This window comes from Chinchilla lanigera, unplaced genomic scaffold (genome assembly GCF_000276665.1).
Source record: "Chinchilla lanigera isolate Chin_1 unplaced genomic scaffold, ChiLan1.0 scaffold00057, whole genome shotgun sequence".
In the NCBI taxonomy this organism is placed as follows: Eukaryota; Metazoa; Chordata; class Mammalia; order Rodentia; family Chinchillidae; genus Chinchilla; species Chinchilla lanigera.
Genome location: NW_004955458.1, coordinates 7,948,663 through 7,959,850, shown reverse-complemented (window position 1 = coordinate 7,959,850; position 11,188 = coordinate 7,948,663).

The window sequence follows — 11,188 nt, the reverse complement described above, 5'->3', positions numbered from 1 at the left end:
AGTACCCACACCCAATCAATCCAAACTCTAAAAGCCTGCCCCATGACTGCATGAGGATTTGGGGGGACATGCAGTTGCAAACCATAACAATCAGGTTGGTATGTTTGACAAAGATCAAGCAGTCTGGTATAACTCGTCTGGCAGAGATCAGATCATCCAGATTCTTCTGCAATCATTACAATGATATTGGATTTCACTTAGAAAATGATATGAAGCTTCTAGAATATTCTGAGCAAGTAAAGGTGTGATATTACTTATGTTTTTGGAAATTTATTACAGCAGTTATTTTATGAAGAGACAAGAGGGGAGTCAAGGAAGTTGATATGGAAAATTTTGAAACACTGAGCAAGCTGCTTTAAGTTTCCTGTCACAGAAAAAAAGAGAATAAAATATCACTTGAACAGAAGATTGAAATGTAAGATAGGGATAACAATAGTGCTTTAAATTAATAAAACTCAAGTATTTATTTAAAAACAAATATGTAATGTAACAACATTAATGAACAAGTTGTGCTAAATTCATTGTTGTACTCAATCATAGCATAGAAACCAGAGAGAGAAAATAAAGATTTCTTAATCTGTTTGGTCTCCCTTCCCTTTCTCTTCTCTCCCTCCTCTTTTACACACGAGCACAATCAATTTTTCTAGTAAAAGTATTTGAATGTAGACAGAGATAAATAAATCATATAATTATACATTCAGCCTATTGGAATATCCATCAAAAGAGATAACATTTTATTATACCTTTTGGAAGTGTCCAAGATAAGCAGAAATGGAGAGAAGGGAAGAGAAATAGCAGGGAAAATAAAATAATTAAGGTGTGTTATGTACATCACCAACTACCCATGATGAATGTAACCATTATGCACTGTAAACTTGTACTAATAAAAGTGAAACTTAAAAAATGTTGCTCAGATAACATGACTCTCAAAGGCATAACAGCTTAGATTCATGCACTGTAACTATAACTTTATGTCATAAGAATAGCAGAAAAAGAAAAATTCGCAGTAATGAACTTTTAGAAATATCATCAGGACATAAAAAGTCAGTAGCAGATGGAAAAGGGGCAGATGAAAACTTTGAATAATGAGAGTTAAAATGAATTTCATTCTTAATAAGATGTGATTTCTAAAAGTATCAGTTTATGAATGAAAGAAAGGAATAACCACTAGCTCTCTGAAATTCATTTGGGGATGATGAGATTGCTATAAACCTAAGATAAGAAGATCTATATTCATTTTGGAGTCAATAAGTAACAGGAAATAGGTAATGACACTATTAAACAATGAAAACTATCTTGTATAATTGAATATAGATTTAATTTTTCCATGGAAAAGTAAGACAGATGGCATTATTAAAACAGTTTCAAAAATAAGTAGGTTTTCAAAGTGAAGATCTATTTTAGAGACATAGGAAGAGAAAGTTCTTTGTAAGAGGAAGCTAGAAAAACTTTTTCAAAGAACACAAATAGGAAAGTATAAAAGAAATTTTTTGATATTATCAAATCTTGATTGCCTGAAAAGAGAAGTGCTTGCACAAGTAACCTCTCTTTCCGCCCCCATTTACCCGTGCGTAAATGTTCTTTAAATGTTCATGTTTTTCATGAAAAGTCAAGATATGCTGCAGTAACAAAATCACACTGACATCTCCATGGTTACATAACAAAGAATCTCAGTCAGAGCACATTTCTGTGGAGTGGAACAAGGACTGCGTAAGCAGAGATCCAGACCCATCCAGGTCCACACATATCATAGGCTGCAGCATCAAATGAAGCACTGGCTATTTTTCATTTGAAGGTTAGTGTAGTGTTAAATATTACAGGGGTTTATAAAAATTAGGTCAGTAAAAGTTTATCTATGATCAATGAATTCATTAAATAACCAACGCCCTTTGACTGTTTATTGTACCCTTTATACTGGGTTGTGAACATTTCAGATGGTCATTTTATTGTTTTCTTTTCCTTTCGCGGGGGGCTGTTTCTGGTACCGGGAATCGAACTAACGACCTTGCTCTTGCCAGGCAGGAGCTGTGCCGCTGAACTAAATCCCCAGCCCCAGGTTAATGTTAACCTGACCTTGTCTATCTTCTTTTTTAATCTGGCAAGGTAATTAGTAGGTAGGCAGATTTAAAAAAAAAAAAATTCTTACGTACTTTGTTCTTTTCTGTTTTTTTTTTACTTTGTTCTTTTCATAAAGATGAATACAGATCTCACTGATATGCAAAATAAAAAAGGACTCTTGTCAAAATATGTATGAATTGTTATGACCAAAGCAAATTCTTCATCATGACTACAAATTGCATGAATCAATAATTTTGTAATATCAACAAGAAGCAAGAAGTGTACAACTCACATCATTGATATGAAGTAACACAAACTGAATCTGGATACTGTGGGAAAATTGATTAGCTAATCACTCTCTCTATCCAATATTAAGTCAGCCTTACATCCCCTTTAGCATTGTTTGTGGAGATACATTTCTGCAAAAGTAGTGCATGTGAAATTTTCTGATATTAAAGCAGTTAACAAATAGGAAAACTACCCTGATATTTTGGCCAATACATACAAAACTATATGCCTTAGTGTCCAGTGATCATATATAAAGTATTCTACCATTTATCCAAAAAAATTTAAATTCATGCCATCTTAAGCTGATAATGGAAAAGCTGAAATACAGGTGCAAAATCATTCATTTATGTATTTTCTACTATATTTACATATATATTCGTATCTATTTAAAAGAAGTATATAAAGAAAAAATACTATATTCAGTGATTATAATTCTCAAGTATAGATTCAAGCTAATGGTTCACAAAATACAAACTGCTAACTTAAAACATAAATCTTACACAAATATTTTAGTTGCACACGTCTCTAAATAATGTGCAATGTTTTATTTGTTATATGTTGGTGGAAAACCTTTATAATTATTATTCATTTGCTGTTGCAAATATAAACTGACTCATCAGAAGAAAGAAAAGAGTTCCCTTAATATACTTAGCAATGACCAGATTTAGAACCGGTGACATTAGATAAACTTATATTAGATATGATCAAAAAATGTGATAAGTGCTTACATTTAAGAAAATATTACAGTAAAAGACATATTACCATTAACCCTCTCAAAATGCTCTCCCTTGCATGAAACACGCTTATCCCATCTTTCCACTTTCTGAGGCAGTTCTGGAAGAACTCTTTCATGTGTTTAGCTGCACTGTCTTGGTTACCTTGACATCCTGAATTAAATCAAATTGCTTAAGTTGGTCATTTTGATTTTGTGGAAGAACCAGAAGTCTCAGCGTTTCAGATCCAGTCAATAAGGCAGATTAGAAGACACTGTAAGTTTTTATGTTCCATTGAAAAAGTGCTTACTTTCTGTAAAATTAGGCACTCAGCACCAGCTTTTACTGAATTTTGCTTTTATTTCTTAATGACACTGAAAAGATCTCTAGGTACTCTTTTTTTGTTGCTTTTTCGTTTTTTTTTTTTTGGTACTGGGAATTGAACTCAGGATCTTGTGCTTACCAGGCAGGCGCTGTATCTCTGAGCTACATCCTTGACCCATGAAAAGACTTCCAGAACTGATTCACAAAGTGCTAAGGATGATGGGAGAGTGTTTGAAGTAAGAGGAAGTATGCTGAGGGGGATTATGGGTAACATGTCCTGTTGTAATAAATAATTAAAATCTAAACATTCACATTAATTTCTCACTTTGTATAAAGCCAATGAATTACCAAAAATACCAACTTCTTTACTTAAATAAGAAACAGTAGTAAAAACACCTTGATCATATACATTTCTCCTGGGAGTTGAGGCAGCAATGTTTTATTTTATTTTTCCTATAGAATAGTAGTTTTCCTGTATTTCTGTGTGATGATTTAATACATATCTAGACTGCAAATATAGTAATTAGCATTTTCCTCAAATTTTACTGTACATGGACATACTGGAAAAGTTTTCCTCTTTGCATTATTTTTATTTGACATATAAAATGAGAGGGCTGGGGATTTAGCTCAGCGGCACAGTGCTTGCCTGGCAAGTACGAGGTCATGAGTTCGATTCCCAGTACTGGAAACAAACAAACAAACAAACAAAAACCCAAAAGACATATAAAATGAGAAGCACTTAGGGGTACCAGATGATGTTTTGGTATATGCATAACTATTGTAACTTCTATATTGTACTAAACATATCTATCTCCTCAAGCATTTATTTAGAGTCAGCATATGTGTCTCCTCAACCATTTATCATTTGTTCATGGTGAACATATTCTACGTGATCCATCCTTCCTCTTTGAAATGCACAGTATATTATTGTTGCTTACAACACCACGTGGTACGATGGAACACCAGAACTTATTTCACTTATTTAATTATAATTTAATCCACACAGATCAAGCTTTCTCCAAGTTTCCTCCACCCCTTACAGTCTCCAGAATCAAGAAACCACTCTTTTAATCTGAATTTCTATGAGACCAACTCTTTTAATCTGAATTTCTATGAGACCAACTACTTGAAGTTCCACGTATGAGTCTTTCTGTATCTAGCTTATTTCATTTAACATAATGGCCTTTGCCTCCATCAAAGTTGACACAAACTACAGGAATTCATCATTATCTACATCAGAATAGTGTTCTGTAGTACATATGCATCACCTGCTATTCATCCATGTCTTCATCTACCATTTGACGGATATTTAGGTTGTTCCTGTTTCCTGGCTACTGTGGATAGTGCTACAGTGAAGTATCTCTATTATTTTTATGTTTACTTTATTAGTACAACCTTGCGGTGCAGAAGATTACATCCGTCCTGGGGATTTGGTGCATGGAAATAACAGATCTGACTTCTTTTTATGTCCACTTCCTCTCCCCTCACTCACTCTTCCCTCTGCCTCTTGGTTCCCTTCCATTTTCAAATAGGTTTTCAACACTTTGATTTTGTTTTCTTTGAAAATTATCTAAGAATGAGATTGCTGAAAATTTTAATAGCTCCATTTCCTGTAATGGTCATACTAGTTTCCATTCCTATCAACTCTGTAAGGGTTTCCTTTACCCTAAAATGTCTATCAATGCATATGAGGTCTGATTTACCCCAAAGCCGCACCAACACTTGGCATATTTTGTCTCTTTGATAATAGACTACTGCTGGAGTGATACAAAACTGCACTGTAGATTTGTCTTTCCCTGATAATTTATAATAACCTTGAGAATTCTTTTCATTTATTTGTTCATCATTTGCCTTCTTTTGAGAAAAGTCTATGAGGTCTAGAGTCTCACTTAAATCAGATTTATTTACTGCTATTGAGTTGAGTTCTTTATATATTCTGGATATTAAAATCTTTGTCAGATGTATATTTTGTAAATATGTTCTCCTTTTCTATGGATGGTCTCTTTATTTTTTCTGTCACTGTGCAGAAGATTTTATCTTGATGTAATCCCATTGGACTAATGTTGCTTTTATTACTATCCTTTTGGGATCTTATATTAAAAAAATAAACAGCTTACCAATTCAAATGTCCTACAGCATTTTCCCTGTGATTTCTTTTAGCAGTTTCTTGTATTAAGATCTAACACTTAAGTTTTTCATTCATTTTGAACTGAATTTTGCAACTGTGGCAAGGGTCTAAATTCATTCTTCTATGTTTTCCCAACAACATTTATTAAAGACTATTGTGCATCCTTACCATTCTTGTCAAATATCAGGTTAAGGCATATTCACAGATTTGCTTCCGGTCTCTATGCTGTTCCATCGGCCTGTGTGTCTGTTTTTATACTAAGCCCTGATTCCTTAACCTTTGTAGAATATTTTCCAGTCAGATACTCTTTCTCGGCTTTCAGTTTGTTCTTTTTGGCACAATTGCTTAGGGTACATGAGAATTTTTTTGTGGTTCCAAGTCCATTTTAGAATGATTTTTTAAAAATTTCTGTGAATACTTTCATTGATGTTTTGATAAAGATGGCGTTGAAGCTATAGATCATTGTATGTAATATGTAGTACTGCTTCATACTAAGCTACCGAGGTTTGTGGAAGGGTGGTAGAGGAGGCATGCCTTTGGCAGTGTGGGTCCAGATGCTCAGTCCCTGGGCACTGACCTGTAAACAGGACTTGTACCACTATGGCTATTAACGGATTTCACCATAATTAGCCTGGTACTGTGATTCAAGTCAAAAACCTATATTTGATCTCTTCTACCTACAGGCCGGACTCTCTTCGTGCTGTACTGCTTACAGCTAAAGAAGGAATGACGTAAGCAACTCATCCCTTTTTATTTTGTGGAATGCACCACTTCTTATACTAAACTGGGCACTGTAGTCTCTCACCTAGGGCTTTTTTTTTTTAACTCTTGTGAATATAGTTTTTGTATGAATAGCTGTTAAGACTTCTGTCTCTTTGGAAATACAGTTACTAGAGGCACTTAGTCACCATTTTGTTTCACCTCAGATTCATATATTTTGAATTTTATTGTCAATTTTAAAATAATATACCCAATCAGGCAAAGAGGTATTAAACTTTAACTTGGATATTTTAATGTGTGTGTATTTGTTTAGAAACAAACATTGATATGAATGTTTAAAATGACCTATAACAGTAATTTCTCCCAATAACTCCATTCATTGCTTAGCCTCCAATGTACATATGTTCTCATAAAACTTGAAAAATATATGATACTCACTGATTTTTTGTATGCAGTCAGATGTCTTTTCAAAGTACTGTGTTCATAGTACTCAGGTAGCAAAGTACTTTTCAAAAAGTACTGTGTTCATACATGCACACACACCACACATACACATTCATTTGCTCAGCAAATATTTATGAGCAAACACCACATATTGAGAATAAGTGCTGGAACGGGTTTATAATTTTGAACAAAAAAGAGGTTCTACTCTTAAATAATTCACCTTTGGGTACAGATAATAAGTAATTATTAGATAGGTATACAAGATAACGACATGTAACATTAAGCACCATTCTCTCTGTAAAGGAAAAAATGTGGGACCCGAGCACTAGATACTCACTGACACTTGTGAAAGGGGTTCTGCCTTTTATATACAGAGTGGTCTAAAGAGGTCTTTCTTAGTGGAGACAGGAAGAAAGTGACAAAGCGACCTAAGCCAAAGTCAGGGATAAGAAAGAAATATAACCTTTTGGGAGAGCGGTCCATAGAAGAGAAAAATTCTAAGGTATACAAAACGTTAACTGACAATTTTGTTACATAAAATCTGAATATTTACAATATCTATACTTTTCAATAAAAAGTGCTATAATTGTTATTTTAAAGTCATCTATTGCTTCCTCACGTGATTTTAAGTTATGCATTGTGAAGTGTTTATCTTACCATATCAATAAGAAGAAAACGGAACAAAAATTTTACAGAACATCGAGTTCATGTACATTTTCACTATATTTCTTCTGCTCTTTGTTTCACTGCATTTTTACCAGTCCAATTCTTATTGAATGCTACTTTTTTTGCTCTATGTGTTTGTCAGTATGAAAGTCACAAAGTGGATCTCTGTACTTTTTTTTCTGACTAATCGTGTTAATTGGTTTACTTTTATAAGGCATGTACGTTCTGTATGTAAATTTTGTAAAATTTTCAAGTTTATTTTTAAACTAAAACCTGATAAACTTTTACATTTTTATTATTGATGACCCATTGTTGTTTAATATAAATATTTAAATATTAATATATCTTTATTCATATATAATTTTATTGCACATTTTCTTTCCCTGAATTCATTCAAAAATTTTTCCACCTTCTTAAACAATTATCTTGTTCTACCTTTTGCCCTAACTTTATTTCAACATGTTAATTTTGACAAGACTATAATTTTCTTCATGGAAATAATAAAACAGGTTATTAATTTCCATTTTTTAAATCAGAACAATTTTTTTAGTACCTCCCACACAATTATGTATTCTTTCAGGCTTCACTTTTCATTTGCTAACTTTTACATGTTTAGATCCTATTTCTAAGTAATCAATCTTTTCTCTTTCTTTTCTTTTCTTTTCTTTTTTTTTTTTTTGTGAGGTACTGGTATTGAAACCTTAGCCTTAGCACTGATCTGCATTCCAGGTTTTTACTTTTTTATTTTATTTTATTTTATTTTATTTTACTTCATTTTATTTTATTTTATTTTTTTAGTGGTGCTGTGGATTGAATCCAGGACCTTGACACTGAGTTACATCCCCAGACCTTTCCTAAATTTTATTTTGAGACAAGCTCTGGTTAAGTTGCTAAGTTGCTCGGGCTGGGTTTGCATTTATTATCCTCCAGCCTGAGATCCCTCGGAGTGCTGGGATTACAAGCGTGCACCGCTACATCTGGGGAGCAATTATTTCTTTGTACTGATTTGTCTATTGATCATTTTAAAATAATCAAGATATACTATTACTTTTAGCTTTAAGTACAATATTTCTTATCAGTTTTGTTACCTTTCAGAAATTTCCTTGGTAGACATATGTACACTTGACATGACCCTTATGAGTTGATTTGGTTGAGGATTCAAAAGCAGGATCCCTTATTTTAATATATTTTCCTTTTCCTGAGTTCTTTTTGCTTCCCCCACTGGTTTCGGCACAGAACTGCTAGGATTGCGCCTCCAAAATGCAAATCAGTGCCGATGTTTACTCTCCGTTCTCTTGTCTGAAAGTTTTCTCTTGTTCTGCCTCATGTATAGCTGCTTTACAAAGACTGCCTTTTAAAAATGAAAAAATATCTGCCCTGATTCCTTTACTTCAAATACCTATTTAGCCGTCCTTTCCCTTTTTTTATTTATTTATTTATTTTTTTTTTTTTTTGGTAACGGGAAATGCACTCAGGACCTTGCGCTTGCCAGGCAGGTGCTTATGCCACTGAGCTATGTCCCGGGGCCCCGAAAACTAGTTTTTAGTCTACAAAGACAACACAAAGGTTAAAAGATGATTTCAGGTTTTTTTGTTTTGTTTTGTGTTTCTCCCTTTTGAGATTCTCCTTATGCATCTGCAAGGACAGGGTTTTGCCCGAGTTCCCGGTGCTTTCCGCTCTCCGTGGGTTTTCTATCCTTTTTCATTCTCTTTGTTTCTTTGTTTGGGTAATTTCTACAGGCCTGTTTTCAAGCTCATTGCTTTCTTCTTTTCATGCTTAACATGAACTTTGCTAATAAGCCTACTCAAGGTATTCTTCATTTTTGTTATGTGTAAAAGAACAATTTAGCATTTTCACTTGAATCTTTTTTATAGTTTCTGTCTCTGTGCCGAGATTACAATCTGGCGCGCTTGCCGTCCGTGCATTGCAGGTGTTAACATACCAATCAGATTTATTTTAAATTCCCTGAGAGGGAGTCTCAGCATTTGTGTCGTGCATGTGTGTAACTCTAAAAGTGGCTTCGTCTCCTGGGACATGTTGTTTTATTCTCGCCTTTTTGCTGGCTTCACACACTTTAAAAAAGGAGCATCACAGATTGCATAGCGGAGACTATGGTAAATAGATTTTTATGCTATGCCTATAGGTCTGTAAGGCTGTTAGCGCTACGATATCATTAATATACATAGGAATCGTGCGGTTTTTGGAGTTCTCTATTGCTTCAGGCTGAGCTTGAGACATCTCTAAGGACTCCTTGTGCGTCGGGGACAGGATGACATGACTGCAGGTCCATTTGCAGTGCTGCGTCATTCTTAGAATTCGATCTTTTTGTTTTGGTTTTCGTTTTTTTGTTTTTCTTCCGGTACCGGGATTCAAACTCACGACCTTGCACTTGCCAGGCAGGCGCTGTGCCCTGAGCCAAATCCCCAGCCCCCTAGAATTCGATCTTCTGCACCTGAGAGAGATGAGGTTCTCCTGGTGGTGGCATCCGGAAAGGATTTGCATTGTTGTGTGATGTCTCTGTCATAGGTAGGCAGTTCCCTGCACGCTGGATACACGACTTTCACAGGATTCCTGCTCATCCCTCAGCTGGAGTGCTAGCTGCAGCACATTTTTCTACCTCCTATAGTAGATATTGAGATACTGAGAGGATTTTTTTATTCCTTTATTCCCTCTCTCCTTTTTCATTTTATTTATTTATTTATTTATTTATTTATTTATTTTTTGAGGCAGGGTCTCACTGTGTAGTCTCCAGGCTGGTCTTGAACTAACTATCCAGGCTGGTCTCAAACTCACAGTGATCCTCCTGCCTCAGCCTCCTGAGGGCTGAGATTACAGGCTCCTTTATTCTCTTATATTAGCTAAAACAAAAGTTTTAATTTTGACAGAGACTAAATTTTTAACTTTATGGTTCATGGTATTGTGTTGATCAGAGAAATTTTTCCTACATTAATGCAGCATTGTTTTATCTATACCCTTATAAATGTAACCTGTTCTAAGTTGATATTTGTGTATTGTGTCTTTAACAATGGGTTGCTGTTTTAACTGCATTTTGTCACCTCTTGCAGTTTTTAATTAAGACATAAAATTGAGAGCAGTGGCTTGTGAGGAACAGTTCACAACTGAAAATTCTCACATTTCCTCTTCTTTCAAACAGTACTGTGAGGTGATGAGTCACTCAGTGCCTGAGCTGATTTTGGGTGGACTTAGTGTTTCAAATTCCTGTAGTGCTGGAGTAACACTGTCTTACCTTTAAGGTGTTATCTGGGGGGAGAGGAGTCATGACTTTTGTTTGTTTCGTCACTTGTTTTCAGCATTAGTGTTACATCCACAACTATGAGCCTTCTCAATCCCTAAAGCAAAAGGAGGTTCTCGCTCTACGACCCTGCCCCTCCCAAGTAGTTTTTACTTTGTCCGTGTTAGATTTGTGGTAATACTTTCTTTGCCTGCGTTCAGACTAACTCACATCAGGCTTTGAGTGCCTGTTCCTTAGCAGTGGAGATTTCTCTATTACTAGCTTAGTCTCAGGGACAGCAATACCCGTCTATTTGTCCCCGTGGGATTATGCAAGAGGAACTTTTCGTCCTCTCCCCATATCAAAGGTGTTGGCATAGAAACCTGGCTAAGGGTCTTTTCCAATTTTCCCAGAAACACAGCATATATTTTTCTCCTGTGCTTCTCCTGTGGTAGAATCTTTACCTGTGTACTATGAGTTGTCTTCTTTTATTTTATTTTAAAGAGAGTAGTAAAAGAAAAGAAAGAGCAATAGCAGCACACCAACATCACAAACATAAACGACACAAATCAAGAACATTAAAAGTGATACAGGGCTTCAAAACAAAATGATAGG